This window comes from Rattus norvegicus, chromosome 15, assembly GCF_021556685.1.
Source record: "Rattus norvegicus strain SHRSP/BbbUtx chromosome 15, alternate assembly SHRSP_T2T, whole genome shotgun sequence".
Classification (NCBI taxonomy): Eukaryota; Metazoa; Chordata; class Mammalia; order Rodentia; family Muridae; genus Rattus; species Rattus norvegicus.
In genome coordinates, this window is record NC_141548.1 from 31,476,837 (window position 1) to 31,496,198 (window position 19,362).

General features: G+C 47.4%; 2 long non-coding RNA genes across 2 annotated transcripts; one reads left to right on the top strand and one right to left on the bottom strand.

Annotated features, from left to right (window-relative positions):
- Nucleotides 1-6,720: 6,720 nt before the first annotated feature.
- On the bottom strand, nucleotides 6,721-7,454 carry LOC148000946 (uncharacterized). Its single transcript, XR_015638787.1, has 2 exons — nucleotides 7,277-7,454; nucleotides 6,721-7,198 (listed from the first exon to the last, which is right to left on the bottom strand). It is a non-coding gene; the product is annotated as an uncharacterized LOC148000946 (long non-coding RNA).
- Nucleotides 7,455-17,419: 9,965 nt separating this feature from the next.
- On the top strand, nucleotides 17,420-18,656 carry LOC102550180 (uncharacterized). Its single transcript, XR_015638786.1, has 2 exons — nucleotides 17,420-17,508; nucleotides 17,968-18,656. It is a non-coding gene; the product is annotated as an uncharacterized LOC102550180 (long non-coding RNA).
- Nucleotides 18,657-19,362: the final 706 nt, after the last annotated feature.

Genomic DNA, 19,362 nt, shown 5'->3' on the forward strand with positions numbered 1-19,362 from the left:
AGAGTGAGACCCTGTGGAGGGAGAGGAGAGGAGAGTGTCTGGGTGGGGGTTGGGGATAGGGGTGAACGGTGCTGGAAGCCCAGCTAAATTTCTGTCTTGTGTGGGTTTTTTTTTTTGTTTTGTTTTGTTTAATGTATATTTTTATTATAATTATTATATATGAATGCCATTCAAATCGTTCCTTTTTGTTAACAAGGGGCATGGGGAGGGGTGGGGGGGTGGAGGGGGGAAGAGGTGGCTGACCCCAGAAACCTGCAGGGCGGGGCTGGGTCAGTGCTCTCGAAGGACATTTTTTGACCTTGTTCAACCTTTCCACGAAGAATAAACTGTGTTTCACATCCTTTGTGTGACTACAGCTTGGTGTAGGGGTGGATGAGGTGTGGGTAAGCAGGGCTAGGAAGAGCAGACGTTGAGGATAGCATTTCCCCGTGATGCAGGGTTGAGTATTTGTCATAAATATTTATTCTTAGACTGATAGAATTTAAGAGTTGCAGTTGGGGAACAAGTCATACCCCACTGGAGGTTAGAGAACTGACTGGAAGAACCCAGCTTTCTTCCCCCCCCCAGAAGCCTTAAAAGGCTACCCTTTGAGAACCAAGGCTGTCGGAGTAGAAGGAAGTGGTCAAGCTGAGGCCATTTGGAAAATCTTCCTAAATTGCATTATTCTGTCGTGTGATCTTGCCACATAACGTGTTTCCTCATAAATCTGTCCCTGAAGCAAGGGCATTCCCATGATCACATAGTCTGAAGTTTAGCGACAGGCCTCAGGACCTAAGAAGGTTCTGCTAAATCCAGGCATGGTATACGCATCTTTATTCTCAGCACTCTGGGGCAGGGACAGGCACATTTCTGGGAGTTTAAGGCCAGCCTGGTCTACATGAGTAAGATCTAAGCCAGATGGGGCTACATAGTAAGACCCTGCCTTTAAAGGGAGCGGGGTGGGGGGAGGGGGCATAAGGGGGAGGTGGTGGTTCTCAGGGGCCTGAGACTGCTGTTGGATCAGGAGACTAGGGAATTAAAAAGAAAGAAGTCCCCATGGTCTGCACTCCTAAAAGTGTCCTCTCCCCAGCAGAACAATGTTTCTCAATTGCCCAGAAGAATCAGGACCCTCAGGTTGGAAGGGTAGAATAACAAGGCTTTGTTTCCATTTTCCGTAGAAACTGCTGCCCTAGACAGGGTTCCCAGGCTGTTGACCCTCCCTTCCTCCAAAACCAGGCTGAAGGGAGGGGTCAGCTCAGCTGCTGAGTCAGCTCAGCTGGAGGAGAGCAGCCCCCTTCTCCCGCCTTCCCTTCCTGCCTCAGCCCAGTCTTCCCTGGGCTCCTGCCCAGGTCCTCCACAGCCTGCCTTTCCGAGCCTGGCTCCAACTATGCCCTCTTCCCTCCAGCTGCTCAGCAGGGTAGTTGGGGTGATGACTTTGGCAGATGGGGTACCCTGCTTCCCTGCCAGCCAGCAACCCTGACCCTGTGCCTGGTCACCTGTGCCTCCACTGCCAGCAGCTGTTTGCCAGGGCCTGTGTGTCTCAGTGAAGTTAGGAACAGCCTCCACCACCACCCTCACCCAAAAAAAAAAAACCCAACTGGAACCCTGAGAAGGTGGCTCTGGGGACACCAGGGGCATCTAGGGGTAATCAAGCCTGTGCATGTGACAAAAAAGAAAAAAAAAGTAAAAGATGAGCTAATGATGGCCCCTTTGTGTTTTCGTGGTCCACATCTGGAGGCAATTACAGATGTTATCCAGAGGGAATTCTGCAAAACACAGCTGGAGCCAGTGGAAGAGCCCAGGAGGGGGTATTGCCAGAGAGAAGAGGAGGGGGAGCCCAGGGATGGAGTGCGGTTTCCCCATCACGAGGAAATTGTTTGGCTGGGATTCTGGAATCACAAGATGCTGTCTGAAGCCAAGGGGAGAAATGGGAATGCAGACCTGGAGACAAAGGGAGATGAGCTGGACAAGAGAGTCTGCGCAGAACGGACCGTGGGGCGGAGGCTGAGTGTCTGGTGCTAATGATACACTTGAGCCTGCCCACCCCACCCCGGGACCTTGGAAGATGCCTTCGTGGTCATAAGGTCCCACTTGAGTGAGCCACCATGTCAGGATAGGATGACAGGAGGCAGAGGGCCCTCTGGCTCCCAAGGACCTGCAAAGTGTTTTCACTGGCCTGGCCTGGCCCATTTGTCTGCTGGGCCTGACCCACTTTCTGTGGTTCCAAGTTCCTTTATTCGAAAGCAGTGCTTGTGAGTTGGGGCAGCCAGGAGGAACCAGTTGGATTTGTGAGGAGGTTTAGGCTGCCCAGAGGACACTGGGCTAAGAAGATACCAGAGTAAGGGAGCAAGGGCCAAGAAGGAACAGCAGACTGTCCACCAACACCGGTGGGGTGAGGGGACTCTCTTTTCTGCACTCCCCCTTTCCAGGGATCCGGATACCCACAGGTCCAAAGCCTCTTGGGCTTCCAGTCCAGCAGGCCAGGGAAGGGACAACCTAAGAAGAACTGTACCCTCCAAAAGAGAATATAGCAGAGAGACTTCTCCACACACTACAGTCTGCTTATCCCTGCTGGTCCTTCCCTGCCCGTTCCCAATGTCTTTACCCCATCAAAACAGAATTCCCAGCTACCTTCCACCTCTGTATCCTCCTTGCTTTCGCTGTAGGCTGGAGAATTAGCAACTGCTGAGGCCTTCATTATACAGAGCAACAGTGCAAGGTCTCGGTTTGAACAAGTTCCTTAGTTCAAATAAGTCCCATATCGGAAGCTAAGGACGTGGTGGCCTGGTGCTCGAACATTTGCCTAACATGAGCGGGACCGAATTTGGTCCTCAAAGCTGCAAAACAAAACTAAGACCCAAATGAAACTGGGTGGTGGTTCTATGGAAGCAGATTCCAACAAGGTTCCTTGGGCATCTCCTGCAGTGTAGCCCCACGAGGCTGGTATGCTCTGGGGGAACTGTCAGTATATCTGTGCCGGGTTGTTGGACCATGCAGCAGATCAGTGAGGGTAACAAGAGTTGGGAGGACAGGGCATGGGAGAGGTTCCAATCTGTAGCCTACTCCTTTGCTTCTCAGGGGTAGGAGCAAGTGTTTGGAAGGAAGAAAGGCGAGGGCCGCAGTGACCCAGGAACTGGAGGGGCTGAAGGTACTTACATCCAACAGCAGTTGGGGTGTTGGTGAACACCTTGATAAGAATAAGAGTCTTCTGAGGAATGACTACTAGTCCCACAAGTCCCCAGAAAACTCCAGCCTAAGCTCAGACAGTTGTCTAAAGTTTCCTTACCAGGTTTGTACACATCCCGAATCGAAGCCTCTTTCTTCTTTAGGATACAGTTTCCTATATCCACCCCTACCCCTAGGGCTTAGTGCCGTTCCCCCTCAGTCTTGGGGCGACCCCGTGGCAGACTGCACTGCACTGGGGCTAAATAGCCAGGGCCTGGAAGGCAGGCAGGCCCCACTGGACAGAAACCAGCTTCCCAGTGAGCTCATACACATACTTTCCATGCTGGTCCAGTGCCAATGGCTTAGTTCCTTCCAAGCCCGCCTTCCCCAAGCCAGGCTCAGCTCGTTCCGTGCTCCCTCGCCACTCATAATGGTGCTCCAACCATTAGACTCCACAGACCAGGGCTGTCATCACATCCCAGGGTAGCAGCTTACTCTGTATCCCTGCTGAGGCCAGGTCCCCCCTAAACAACTTATCCCCAGTCATCTCTCGGCCTTTGTGACTTTAAAAAGATAAGCTGGGGGCTGGAGAGATGGCTCAGTGGTTAAGAGCCCCAACTGCTCTTCCAGGGGTTCTGAGTTCAATTCCCAGCAACTACATGGTGGCTCACAACCATGAAGAAATCTGATGCCCTCTTCTGGTGTATCTGAAGACAGCTACAGTGTACTTATATATAATAAATGAATAAATCTTTAAAAAAAAAGAGAGAGAGAGAGAGATAAGCTGCTTCACAAAGACCCGGGTCTGTGGCTGGGGGTGGGCCTCAGCTGGTAGAGGACTTGCCTACCATGTGCAAGACCTTAGCTAGATCCCAACACCACACAAACCCAGGCATTATGACACACATCCATAACCCTAGCCCTCAGGAGACTGAAACAGGAAGATCAGAAGTGCCAGCTTAGGTTACATGAGACACTGTCTGAAAAAAGACACCTGGGTAGAAAATGACAGGAGAGGCGGCACTCTAATGGATGTCGGAAGGGCATCCTCTGAGTGCCCAGAGTAGCTCACTGACTCAGGGACCAGATGGGTCTGATGGGAACTGCTTCAGCACTGCTCATATCCTGCTCATTCACTGGATTTCCCATTCCAGCCACTTCCCTAACTCAAGGGAGGGTGCGGGGTCCAGTCCGGGCAAGGCCAGGCTGCCCACAAAAGAGGAATTAAAAAATGGCTTCTTGCCTAGTTGTCATGGCACACACACTCTGGAGGCAGAGGCAGGCAGATCTCTAATTTCAAAGCAAGCCTGGTTTGCAGAACAGATTCCTAGACAGATGGGGTTACACAGAGAGAAGCCTTGTCTTGAAAAATCAAAACAAACCAAAAAACAGGCAAAAAACAAAAGACAAACAAAACCCAGCTCCTTACAAGTTAGTGGGAAAGAATAAATGACAATGTATTATATGACTATTAAAAAATAGAACCAGTATCTTTAAAGGACCCCTGTGTGCCCCCCCGAATTCTCTCCATTAGAGGGACCAAGTCCTTGAATGTTGAACTATTTCTTTGCCTTTCTTTCTCTTTAAGGTTTAGTTTTACTTTATGTATGTGGTGAGTATTTTGCTTGCATGTCAGTGCACCAGATGCAGGTCCAGTTCCCACAATGGCCAGAAAAGGGCATGGGAGTTCCAGACAATTGTGAGTCTCCTTGTTCAGCTGGGAACTGAACTTGGGTCCTCTGGGAGAGCAGTCATGACCTCCTGAGCTGTCTCTGCAGCTCTGAGACTTTCCTGTTTCTCATGGTGGCACTGATGTCATTTTCTTTGTTCGTTCCTGTTGTCGAGCTTCCCTCCTGACGGGACGTGTAGCTACATTCCGTGTCTTTGCTGCAGCTCACCTCCTTGTACAAATAGTTTGGTTTTTTAACTGGTATGTGCAGTCACCAGGCTTGATCCTCTTCACGAGGTGGAGCAGCAGCTTGCTGGCATTTTAGTTTATATTTCTGTAAATCCTAATGAAGTTGAGCACTCCCCCGCCCTTCATGCTTTCATTATATGTTGTTCTGTTCGTCTTGCCTCAGCCTTTTAAATTAGGGAACTTACAGGCCTATATGCTACACATATTTGTGTATGCGCACGCACGCACGCACGCACGCTCGTGATGGGGATAGGCATGCACAGCACACAAGTGGAGATGGCTCTCTCCTTGCTGGGCCATCTCATCTGCCCTCTTCCTCAGTGTTTTTTATTTTTTTTAAGAGTACTTATTTATCTATTTATATAACAACACTATCACTCTCTTCAGACACACAAGAAGAAGGCATCAGATCCCATTACGAGCCACCATGTGGTTGCTGGGAATTGAACTCAGGACCTCTGGAAGAGCAGTCAGTGCTGTTAACCACTGAGCCATCTCTCCAGCCCCTCTCAGTGTTTTTTAAAAAGCCGCTTTGAAGATACATCTTGGGAGTTGGAGAGATGATGGCTCAGTGGTTAAGAGCACTATCTACTCTTCCAGAGGTTCTGAGTTCAACTCCCAGCACCCACATGATGGCTCACAAGCATCAGTAATGGGATCTGAAGACTTTCTCTGACATGCAGGCATACATGCAAATAGAGCACACGTATGGAGATATATCCTGGACACAATGATGTCTCTGTAAGTATATTCAGCCACAACAGAGGATTCTTATCTATACCTACCTACTTGTCTAGACAGGATCTCAAGTAACCCAGGCTGGCCTCCAACTCCCTATGTAGCCAAAAATAACCAAGGATAACTTCTTCCTCTTCTCCTCCTCCTTCTTTTCCTCCTCGTCCTCTGAGACTTTTTCTGTGAACTCACTCTGTAGACCAGGCTAGCCTCAAACTCAGGGATTGGCCTGCCTCTGCCCTGCCCCCATCCACCAGTGCAAGTACTGATGGTGTGCACCACCAGCACCGCCATCTCAGCCATGATTTTTGTTGTTGTTGTTGTTGTTGTTAAGATTTATTTTGTATATGTGACTACACTGTAGCTGTCTTCAGACACACTAGAAAAAGAGAGCATTGAATCCTGTCACGGATGGTTGCTGGGAACTGAACTCAGGAAGTCAGTGCTTTTTTTTTTTTTTTTTTTTTTTCCAGAGCTGGGGACCGAACCCAGGGCCTTGCGCTTGCTATGCAAGCTCTCTACCACTGAGCTAAATCCCAGAGTCAGTGCTCTTTTTTTTTTTTTGGTTCTTTTTTTTCGGAGCTGGGGATCGAACCCAGGGCCTTGCGCTTCCTAGGCAAGCGCTCTACCACTGAGCTAAATCCCCAACCCCCAGAGTCAGTGCTCTTAACCGCGGAGCCATCATCTCTCCAGCCCCAGCTGTGGACTTCTGATCCTTACATCTACCCGTTTTCTGTTTCTTTGGAACAGAATCTGACCTGGAGCTTATTACATGAGATCCTGCATCTGAATCAATCAATCAATCAATCAATCAGCCAAGATCAATAGTAGAGCCCTTGTCCACCATGAGCAAGGGCCTCCTTGGGTTGGATTCCTAGTATGGGAAAAGAAAAAGAATGTAGAGAAATGCATCCAGGTAGAAGTTCATGCATATCTTTTTTATCTGCCAAGCCATCTGCTGTGTCACTCCAGGATTCATCCCCTATACCCTCTACAAGACCCGTCCTTAAACTGGGAGAGGTATTAGGCTGTGTTGGCCCAGCTCTTGAGATTTCACGACTTCGGGTGCTGACCAGTCCAGCCTTCACCCAGTCCTGAAGAGCCCACAGGGTACCCCTTTCTGCATCCTTCTAACCTCTAAGGCAGACATCTCCAACTGTCTCAGTGGTCTTTACTGTCCTGTGACTCAAAGACCAACCCTCCCCCATACCCACCTTGTGCGAGCCCACAGGTACGTTCTAAGAGAAGGGGAGCTGGACAGAAAGCTAGAGGAGTACACGTCCCACTCAGTGGGGACCCACCCACTTCTACAGCAGAAACCAGCCGGGCAGGGTTTGCAGGGTGGTGTCGCCCCCTTGTGTTCGGCGTTAGGATTGGTCGTCGGCCCCGGGAACACAGAACCTAGGCAAGAATAAAACCGGTCGGAGCCAAAGAAACCACCAGCCTCCCTCCCACTTTCCATGTTTCCTCTCTAGACACCTGTACTTAAAGGGGTGGAACTACGGGCCAGACGGGGCCCACAGCTGTTCTTAGCCTCGCAACCACCGAAACAAAAGTCAGAGTTTCCGTCGCTGTCCACTCTGGCCTAGGTGAGGGGATTAGTGGGCAGCCAGCTCACAGAGCGTCCTGGACGGTCCGCAGAAGGAGGCTCTTCTGCATCCTCAGAGCTGCGAGCCGCCACACTGCCCCCCTGTGGGCTCCGTAGACGCTGATTATTCCGCCATGCCTGTGCTGGGGACCTCAAGGTCAGGAGCTTAATTAAGACCATGGGAGTCCGTCCCTAGGTCTTACATTTCTAAAGGTCCTTACATTTCTAGTTTTTTTTCTTCCTTCCTTCCTTCCTTCCTTCCTTCCTTTCTTTCTTTCTTTCTTTCTTCTCCTCCTCCTCCTCCCCCCTCCTCCTCCTTCTCCCCCCTCTATCTGTATATATACATTGGGGGAATATTCCCCCAAGACAAGGTTTTCCTCTACTCCCTGGCTGTCAGTTAAAGTTGTGGGACATCACACCCAACGAATGTCTAGTCTAGTTTTGTAGTTCAAAAACGCCCATATCTTTAGAATAGCACTATATTGTAACAAATTTTTCATTTGGTAAATTTTAAGGGAGGGGGAGGCTATTTGCTTGCTTGCTTGCTTGCTTGCTTGCTTGCTCGTTGCTTAGACAATGTCTCGCTATGTAGCATTGGCTGGCCTGCTGGTCTTGAAATGACAAAGACCCACCAGCCTCTGCCTCCTCAATCCTGGAGTTACAGGTAGGAATTACCATACCTACTGAAATCTAAATATTTTAAATATCAGGCCTTTTAAGATATATCTTAATATCTGGGCATAGTGGCAATTACCTCTCATCCTATCTCTGTGAGGGACTCTGAGGGAGAGGCAGACATATACATACTGATATAAGTTCAGAGTCATCCTGGTCTATGTAGCCAGCTCTAGGCCAGACAGAACTACAGAGCAAAGCACTGTCTTAAAAAAGGGAGGGGGGGCTGGAGAGATAGCTCAGTGGTTAAGAGCATTGTCTGCTCTTCCAGAGGTCCTGAGTTCAAATCCCAGCAACCACATGGTGGCTCACAGCCATCTGTAATGGGATCTGATGCCCTGTTCTGGTGTGGTGGTGGTGAAAAGAGCAACATACATAAAATAAATTAATAAATGAATGAGTAAATCTTTTTAAAAAAAGGTAAAAAAAAAAAGATACAGCTTAGTGTTTTTCAATTTTGAAATCTACAAGACTCAAACATAATTAAAGTCACTAAACCTGGGAGGCACGCCCTACGCCACATAAAAAAGAGATAAAGCTGATTCTTTTTTCTCCCTGAAGCACAGACTAGCACCATAGCCATGTGGTAGGGGTAGGGTCTGGCCTCTCCCTTCACACAGGTTTTCCAGCTTGAAGTCTGTCTCTGTGTGTGTGTGTGTGTGTGTGTGTGTGTGTGTGTGTGTGTGTGTGTGTGTGTACAGGTAGACAGGATCTGGATATGGCTCAGAATGGCTCCTAACTGAAGATCCTCCCTGAGGATTACAGAATTCTACCATCCAAGGCAGCAAGGCGGCTGCTTCTTCTCCTTCTCCTTCTCCTTCTCCTTCTCCTTCTCCTTCTCCTTCTCCTTCTCCTTCTCCTTCTCCTTCTCCTTCTTTCTCCCCCTCCTCTTCCTCCTCCTTCTTCTTCTTCAATAAAGGTCTCACTAAGCAGGGCAGTGATGGCACACATTTAATCACAGCATTAATGACAGCACTTGGGAGGCAGAGGCAGGTGGATCTCTATAAATTCAAGGCCAGTATGTTCTCCAGTCTCCAGATCCAGTTCCAAAACAGCCAAGGCTACACAGAGAAGGCTGTCTCTAAAAATAAAATAAAATAAAATAAAATAAATAAGATTGGGTCTCACTATGTAGCTTTGGCTGGCCTAGAACTCTCTCCCTGTGTAGCCCAAACTCACAGAGATCCACCTGCCTCTACCTCCCAAATGCTGGGATTGAAGACGTGCACTATGGCTGGGGATTTAGCTCAGGGATAGAACATTTGCCTAGCAAGCATCTGGCTCTGGATTTAGTTCTCAGCTAAGGAACAGAGAGGCTCCTCAGCCCAAGGCTTCGTTTTAGTCAACCTTCTGTTTGTGAATCTCAAACCGAGGCATTTACAGAACTCGCCTCCTAAAACACCTTCTTGAACCTTCCCTTCACACCCTGTGTGCGCTTCCTGTCCCTTGATGTCATTGGCCTCGTTTTGGCGTCCAGCACAACTTGCTCCATGAAGTCCCCATTGCCCTTGTGGTCTGTGAAGCTAGACCATCCTTTCACCCATGAGTCATGGAGTTGCGAAGGAGCATCAAAAGCCCTGACAGGTGTCACATCCTCAGCTTCTCTCTGTCATCTTTGATAAGCAACTAATAGTTGAAAGGGTGGCCAAAGAGATTAAAAGACGTCATCTAAGAGATGTCTGTGACCAGACGCCATTGATTCATTGATCAATTCATTCATTCACTATTCACTCAGCCGGTGTTTCCTGAGTACCAATACATGCATCCCTTTTAGTACCAAAGTCATAACAGAAGGCAAGTGATCTCTGACATCTATTCCTGTGAATGGAGTGAACAGCAAATGTGATTAATTAGGAAAATATTTAGTATGTTGCATAGCAACAAGTATTGAGGGCAAATTTTAAATGAAGAAGGGAGATAGTGCTTCCATGTAATTTTGCATGAAATGGCTAGAGAAGGCCCCACTGGGATCTTGGGCTATTAGTAAGCAAGCCATGTAGTCCTCAGGAAGAACCTTCCAAGCAAAGGGAAGAGCAAATGCCAAAAGCCTGAAGTGATAGCATGCCTCTCGTGAAATCCATAGGGAACAAGGCAATGTGGCTACACAGAAAGAGCAAGGAAGAAAACAGGAAAGATGGAGGTGAGGTGGGCACTGACCGGGGCAAGGGACCGTGGTGCCTTATAAGGCATTGTAAAGAGTCTAGCTTTAGTGTGTTTGGTTTGGTTGTTTGGTTGGTGGTGGCGTCTTGTCTTGTTTTTTTTTTTTTTTTAAAGATTTATTTATTTATTATATATAAGTACACACTGTAGCTGTCTTCAGATACACCAGAAGAGGGCATCGGATCTCTTTGCAGATGGTTGTGAGCCACCATGTGGTTGCTGGGAATTGAACTCATAACCTCTGGAAGAGCAGTCGGGTGCTCTTAACCGCTGAGCCATCTCTCCAGCCCCAGCGTCTTGTCTTGTTGATGCAGGGTCTCAGGTAACCAAGGCTGGCCTTGAACTTACTTAGTAACTGAGGATGACCTTGAACTCCTATTCTTCCTGCCTCAGACTCTTGAGAGCTAGAATCACAGGCATGTACCATGATGTCTGGCAAAAACTTAGGCTCCCATTCTGACTAAAAGGAGCCTATGACGTGTGGGAAAGAAAGGATATTTTAGCACATTGCAAATAGTATTATTTCAGTAATTCAATGCGGTCTGGTCAGGAGAACAATTGCCACTGTTACATAATGCTTACTGGAAGCCAAGACACTTAATTCTTTGATGTTCCTGTCTTCAGAAGCTAGAAAGTCTGAGATCAGGGTTAATGGGAACCAAAGGAATGGGAGTAGCTTTAGTAGAAACATGATAGTCTTTAAGGATGCCTCTAAGGGCGGTAGAACTCAATAGTCAAGAGTGCTTGTTGCTCTTGCAGAGAACCTGGCTTTGGTTTCCAGTATTCTTACCTAGTGGCTCATAACTGCCAGTGGCTCCCAACTCCAACTCCAAGGATCCAGCGCCCTCTTCTGGCCTCCAAAGACACTTGCATGCACACAGTGCACATACATACACTCAGGTACACACAGGCAATCAAATAAATAAACCTTTTATTATTTTAAAGGCACAAGTGAGAACCTAAAGGAGATGGAGAATATTTTGAACTGGGGGAAAGGCTATTCTTGTTATGCAGGAGTTTAATAAGTGTAGTCAGCCTGAAGTCATGTAGAAGGTAGGAAACCTAGCTAATGAAAGTAAGGAGAATTTCAGTAGCATGTCGAAGGTGTCTGTGGTCCTGGTCTAGGTACTCACATTTGGTTGTGGTCCAGGACATCAGGGCCTAGCTGTGTCCACAGTCATCTGGAGGCTTGCCTCAGAGAGCTCATTCCTCCTGTGCCTGACATGTTTGTCCTGGCAATGATGGGAGCTTCTGTTCCTGACCTGAAGATATGTTGGACTTCTTGAATGGCCCACAGCATGGCAGCTAGCTTTCCTCAAAAGAGAGATCCTAAAGACAGCAAAGTAGAAAACCAACGCCACTTGTTTTCTATTACTCTTGGAGCTGCGTGTCATCCTTTCTGCCAGGTTCTGTCAGGAACGAGTGAGAAAGTCCAGTGCATACCCAAGGGGAAAAAAGTTAAACATTAAGGCTTGGAACTATGGCTCAGTGGTTAAGAGTACTTTCCCGGGTTGGGGATTTAGCTCAGTGGTAGAGCGCTTGCCTAGCAAGTGCAAGGCCCTGGGTTTGGTCCCCAGCTCTGAAAAAAAGGAAAAAAAAAAAAGAGTACTTTGCTCCCCTCCACAAGACCCACGATTTGTTGCCAGCCCCCATTTTGGATGGCTTGTAACCACCTATAACTCCAGCTCTAGATGGATTGGAGCCTCATGTTTCTATGAGCACATACACTACTTAAATTAATCTTTTTTTTTTTTTTAAAGAAGCTGCCACAGGGCTGCAAGTGTAGCTCAGAAGTGGTATGTAGGCATTGCCTGTGTGATGCCCTGAGTTTAGTCCCAAGAACCACCCTTATTTCCTCAAAACAATCCAAACACCCTGTTTTTTTGTTTTTGTTTTTTTTTTAAGATTTATTTATTTTATGTACAGCATTCTGCCTGCATATGTGACTGCAGGTCAGTAGAGGGCACCAGATCTCATTACAGATGGTTGTGAGCCACCATGTGGTTGCTGGGAATTGAACTCATGACCTCCGGAAGAGCAGTCAGTGCTCTTAACCACTGAGCCATCTCTCCAGCCCACACCCTGTTCTTTAGCCGTCTCAGAGAAGAGAAATTATGTCACAGACATTCGTGAGTACAACTTCCATCTACCAGAGCCCCAGTACGATTCATGGGGGGGGGGGGCAACAAAAGTTTTCTTTTAAATATTGTTAAGTGGTTTTGTTTTTTTTGTTGTTGTTTTGTTTTGTTTGTTTGTTTTTTGCATGTGGAGGAAGGCAGTGTACACATGTCGTGGTTTGTGGGTAGAGGTCAGAGGGTAATTTGTGGGAGGGGTCAGTTCTCCATCCATCAGAGATTGAGTCCAGGCCATCAGGGTCTACAACAAATGCCAGCACCAGCCATCTCACCAATCAGAGATCCACAAAAGGATCGTATCAGCAGACTCGAGAATTGATGCTGGCAAAAACGATACAAAATGAAATTCTAAAACAAAACAAGGAGGTTGGAAAAAAAAAAAAAAAACCCTTCCAGAAGATAAAAAATAAAGAGCCTACTACTGGAGCTAAGCACTCTGAAAAATGATGTTCAGGTCTTGAGTTCTAACACCAATGACCAAGCTGTACCTTTCTGGACAAGATATCTTAGGTATATTTGTGTACTTTGCTCCCTTTGTGACTAGGAATATCTATGGAAGTCTTCCTGCACTTGTCCTGTCTCCTATCCTGCCATTAGGTGTTGGGAGTGGCTGGGAACTGGGAGTATAAGGCTTTGTTGTCATCACAGGTCTTTAGATCACCAGTCAGTAACTAAGGAGCTGCAAATGTCAAGAAAACCCCACTTTAATGCCAGTGCTGGGAGTGCTGGGATTAAAGTCGTGCACACCACACCCGGTCACCCGGTCTTCTTAGCCAGTTTTCTATTGATGTGATAAAACACTAAGCAAAAGCTATTTGGGGAGGGAAGGGTTTATTTGGTTTACATACCCCCAGGTCATAGTCCACTGAAGGAAGCCAAGGCAGGAACTCAAACAGGGCAGGTGCCTGGAGGCAGAAACCACGGAGGAGCAGTGCTCCTCGGGGCTTGCTCAACCTGTTTTACTGTAATCCAGAACCACCTTGCCTAGGAGTAGCACCTCCTACAATGGGCTGGGCCCTCCCACATCAATCATGAGTCAAGCAAATGCCCCCAGAGACTTTCCTACAGGCCAATCTGCTGATGGAGATTCCTCAAAAAGATTCCCTCCTTCTGGATTATGAATAGAATTATGTTGAATTGACAAACCAACCAGCACACCAGGCAAATACTTATATCACTGAGCTGCACGCCCAGCCTTGGAATGTGATTGCTGAGATTAGCGTTGTAGAAATGGACTCCCACTTTGCTCCCTTGTGGATTCTCCTTTTGAGGAGCCAGCTGCCGTGGCAGAAGGACACTCAGATCATCCGCGAAGATGCTCACATGGAAAGGGACTGAGTCTTCCTGCCAAGAGCATGCCTACTTGTCAAGTGTGGAAATTAACTATCTTAGAAATGTTATCTTCCAGCCCCCAGGCAAGACTTTAGATGTCTGTCTGCTGTGAGACCAAAGATAGCCTGGCTCAGGGTCCAGTACCATTGCCTCTGTGTGTGTATGTGTGTGTGTGTGTGTGTGTGTGTGTGTGTGTGTGTGTGTGTTACTTTTCTACAGCAGTGATAAAACACTAAACACTATACTTAAATTTTAAAGTGTTTCATTTGGTTTTTAGTTGAGTTAGAGTCCATGATGGTGGACCAAAGGAATAGCTGAGAGCTTACATATTGATCCACAGTCACAAGGGGGGGCGGGGTTGGGGGAGAGACTGAAAATCAAAGGAATATTTTGGAACCTCAAAGTCCACAGACTCCCCAAAAAAAAAAAAAACCACACCTGCTAATCCTTTCCAAACAGTTCCACTAACTGGGTACCAAATATTGAAACATGAGCCTATGGGCACCATTATCATTCAAACCAATCAGTGTGTGTGGGCCTGTGTACTGGAGGCTTTCCACGGAGATCTCTGGCCTGGCCAAGTGCCAGGGCTCAGGGAGGAAGGGAAAGAACTTGAGCAGGGAGGGGGAATTGCCTCCACCTCCCACTCCGCCAGCCACTGCCGTTTCAGTTGCTCCAAAATGTTGGCTGGGTTGAGCCAGCAGGAGGCAGGCTAGCCAGCAAGAGGTGCACGGGAGTTTCTGGTGGTGGTAGTTTCAGGTGAGCAGATCTCTTCCCCAAGTATGACAGAAGCTCTCAGAAGATGGTTCTTACATACCTTTAATCCTTCGGGATAGGATTCTTATATACAGTTTTGGGGTGGGTGGTCTGACAGCAGGTACTTCCTATTGGCTTGGCCTGAGAACTTGGGAATACCTCATCTACAAGTGGGAGGGTGTGGTCCTGCTTCTACGTGACTGATGGCCACAAGCCTCTCTACAGGGGAGGGTGGGGGCACTGTAGCTACCTGAGAGGGGCCTGGCCTCCTGGGAGTTTAGGAAAATGTCTACTGTCCCTTTCAGGGTCACCAGGGTTTCAACCTTATCTCAACCAAGAACCCGGATACCTTTCACAGCCCGCTGCCTCACAAGTGTGTTTCTTTCTATGCCTGTGTACGCGGTACATGTGGCCAGATCAGAATTTTTATGTGTCCTCCTCTACTGCCGCTCTCCATCTTCTTTCTTTGAGACAAGGTCTCAGATTGCCTAGGCCAGCTGGCCAGTGAGCTCTGAGGATCTACCTTGCTCTATTCCCAGTCTTGGACGCTTACAACATCATGTCTGGGTGCTGAGATGAGGAACCTAGGACTTCATGCAAGTACTCTGCTTCCCCAAGCCCTGCTTTTGTTTTTGTTCTGAAACAGGTTCTCACCATGTTGTCTAGGTTTCTCCTATTCAGCCAGCTAAATGAATCTCTAACCTTAAATAATTTGTTTAACTTTTATCCATTTGTGTGTGCGTGTATCCCTCACAACATGCAGAATATGGTGTCAGATCTCTTAGAGATTTATTTACAGGTGGTTGTAAAGCACCTGACATGGGTACTGGAAACTAAGTTCAGTGAGCTCTGAGGATCTACCTGTTTATGTTCCCAGTCTTGGACTTACAGGCCTGAGCTGCCATGCCCAACTTTTTTATATGGGTGCTGGGGATTTGAACCCAGGTCCTCAAGCCTGCAGAGCAAGTGTTCTTACCACTGAGCCAGACTCTCATGTGTCTCTGACAAAGGAGTTGGTACTCTTTTTTTTAAAAAAAGATTTATTCATTTATTATATATAAGTACACTGTAGCTGTCTTCAGATACTCCAGAAGAGGGAATCGGATCTCTTTACAAATGGTTGTGAGCCACCATGTGGTTGCTGGGAATTGAACTCAGGACCTCTGGAAGAGTAGTTGGGTGCTCTTAACCACTGAGCCATCTCTCCAGCCCCAGGAGTTGGTACTCTTTTTTTTTTTTTTTTTTTTTTTTTTTTTTTTTTTTTTGGTTCTTTTTTTCGGAGCTGGGGACTGAACCCAGGGCCTTGCGCTTCCTAGGCAAGCGCTCTACCACTGAGCTAAATCCCCAACCCCAGGAGTTGGTACTCTTGAAAGATCCCACGCAGAGAGACCCTTACTCAAGTCTTGGGAAATCGCGGACCCCAGACACAGAGAGACCATTTTGGATGTAATAAGCAAAGGCGAGGTTTATTACGGAGACCTATTACAGAGATCTCCGGGCCGACACGTATCCCGCGCAGGAGACAGAGGTGTCGGCCCGAGAGGCTGGGAAAAAGAGTATTTAAAGGCAGAGGCTGTGAGCACCAGGGGATGGGGGATGTCAAAGGGGAATGTACCACAAGTTACAAGATTGTTTTATGGCTCCAGGAGATAAGGGGACGCCAGAAGGTTTTATGGCCCCCTGGTTCCTGGAACAGAGCTACTAAATCAGGAGAAGGGTAGGGTCTTCAGGTCTTCATTATTTTTAAACGTTTGTCAAAACTGATGGAGCATTTGTATTTGAAACACCTCTGGTTAGGCTTGGGCTGCCCGGTTTCTTGGAGTGCTCTCTGCAGGACACAATGGCTGAAAAGCACAAGTAGGGGCTTATCAGGGTCTGGAGGACATCTGGTTAAAGTATGACTCTGAGTAAGTTGGGGGGACGTCTTTGGATGGTTTATGGGTCAGTCCTCGATAGCCTGAGCTGGATCCTGCATTCCTTTTCTTTATCTTTATGGCCTGCTATTCCTGGCGGCAGGGCTTAGCCCTGAGTTTGTGGCTTTTGGGGCTAACTCTTTTAATTTTATATTTCTAAACCTAGAATTTGTATAATTTTCTTTTCACTCTTAACCACTGAGCCATCTCTCCAGCCCCTTAGCTGACTTTTTTTTTAAAGATTTATTCATTTATTATATATAAGTATACTGTAGCTGTCTTCAGACACACCAGAAGAGGGCATCAGATCTCTTTACAGATGGTTGTGAGCCACCATGTGTTTGCTGGGAATTGAACTCAGGACTTCTGGAAGAGTAGTCGGGTGCTCTTAACCACTGAGCCATCTCTCCAGCCCCTTAGCTGACTTTTTAGTAATAATTTTAATCAAAATCCAGGATTTTGCCATTTTATCTCGTAAACACTTTGGATCTATCATTTGAGGTTGTCAGAATCTTCACAGACCTGTGGTTGGAGAGATGGCCCAGTGTAGGTACGGGTTGCATCTTCTGTTGCTGTGATAAAGTATACTGACAAGAGCAAATTGGGGGAAAAGGTTTATTCTGGTTCATAGTTCAAGCGTACAGGCCATCACAGTGGGGAAATCCTGGTGGCAGTAGCTTGAGGTAGCTGGCCACATAAAGCCACAACCAGGAAGCAGAATACTATGTTGGTATCTGGTAGCTTCCTTCTTTTTATGCTGTGCAGGATTCAAGTGCCGGAAGTGCTGGTCTTGTTTAGCTGGGTCTTCCCATCTCAATTAATCTATTAAAATAATCCCTTCAAAGCCCCCCCCCCCCCCCCCCCCCCGTGGAGGCTAACGATATGAAGAATCCTTCACAGGTGTCTCTGGAGGCTTATCTCTTAGGTGAGTCCGGATTCTGTGAAGTTGATAGACAGCATTAACTGTAGGATGATGTCATTACGCAGCAAGGCGGGTCCAGGATAAGGCGTGGCCTATCATTGGATGAGAAGGAAGGGTAGGCGGGGAAAAGTCTAGGAAGGAGGGAGGAGGAAGGGAAGCAAGGAAAATCAAGATGGAGACAACAGAACAGGGTGATCCAGATCCAGGTGGACTGGGTCGTTTTCGTCTAGGTGGGTGGTCTAAATCTTTATTAATTGGCAGGGAATTTGTAATGTGGATGTATTGTGGATTGGGAACTCTAATTGCTAAATTACAAGTTTCTGGAACTTTGATTTTCCGGGCTAAAGAGAACAGTGTGTGAAAGAAATGGCTGAGAGGCAGTTGGAGTGTGTGGATCTGGTTCTGTTGCCCACACGGAGTAAGAACTCGAAAGGGCCCACAGAACGAGGTGTGTGTGTGTGTGTGTGTGTGTGTGTGTGTGTGTGTGTGTGTGTGTGGTGTGTGTGTGTGTGTGTGTGTGTGTGTGTGTGTGTGGTGTGGTAACTACTGCCTAGGGGACCAGTGGAGAGGAGGCTTAAAGGGAAACAGCTAGGAGAGGGCAGTTTTCTAACCGTGTGGTAGGGTAGCGAGTGAGTGGTTCCAGCTCGAGGGAACTGATAGAAAACGTTCCTTTTTAATTTTTATTGCAGCAATTAACCATCACGCGGGTTAAAGCGCTTGCTACTGAAGCATGAAGATCTGAATTTGGATCTCAAAAGCTCATGCGAAGCAGAATGTTGAGGAAGTGTGGCCAGGGTGTGGAGGCCAGGCGTATGTCCAGGATATCCCTGTATGGAGGTCTATGAAGCTGTGAAGGTGAAGCCTGGATTGGGTTGAAAACTCCAAAATGTTGGAGATGTCAGGGTTGTGGGATACCTGCCAAGGAGAGCTGCAGACCAAGTGTGGAACCAACACAGAGAAGTGTGATGCAGTCAACAAAGCTGAGAGGAGTTGGAGATCAGAAGACGGCTTTGACGGCAGACATAGATGCCGAATTTGGAGATGGCCCAGCTGTTCTTCAGTCTTCCTTTGGTCCAGCGTTTCCTCACTGTTCTCCCTTCCCTCCCTTTTGGAATAGTAATGTCTGTTCTTTGCCATTGTATATTAGAAGTGTATATTCTGCTTTTTTATTTTGATTTTACAGGGGGTTACAGCTCGGAGATTGCCCTGCGTCGTGGAAGATTTTGAACTTTGGACTTTTACATGGTGTTGAGACTGATGAACTGCTGGGACTTTTGAAGTTGGACTAAATGCAATTTTTTTGCATTTTGATATGACTCTACGTCTGTGGGGGCCAGGGGGTGGAATGTGGGGGATTAAATAAGAACAAACCCCAAAAGATCATGTATTTGAATGCATAGTCACTTGGGAGTGGAAGTGTTTGATAGGATTACAAGGTTTATGAGGTATGGGAGAAGGTATAGAACATGCTTGTTGGAAGAAGCCCATGCCAAATCCAGTGCCCTCCCCCCTCCTTGTGGCTCAAGATGTTGCTATCAACCACTTTTCTAGCACCATGCCTGCCTTCGTACCACCATGCCCCAAACATACTCCTGCTGCTCCCCTCCACCCCCACATCTCGCTGATGATAATGGACTAAACCTCTGAAACTGTATACAAGCCCCCAATGAATGATTTCTCTTCTAAGAGTTGCCATGGTCATGGTGTCTCTTCACAGCAATTGAACAGTAAATAAGACAGGGGTAGCCAAGTGCTCTCCTGTTAGATTTAGGCACGTTCCATAGGAGGGAACCCGTGTCTGTACCGTGAATCAGGCCAAGAACTCATAGTTGGGAGCTTATGGGATCCAAGGGTGAACTTATTTCTATAATTTTGGTAAATGGACACAGAATCAAACTGCCTCTAAGTCTGCATCTCTGTAGCTAGGGCAACTCTCAGATCTCCTCCGAGAAATTTCTTTACACTATACACAGTGGTTAACCCAGAAAGTCACAACTGATCAAAGGTCAGAGAGTAAGTGTCTATGAAGTGCTCACCCACAAATGGATCAGCTATTTCATATCTCTCATCTATGGAAGAGGGGA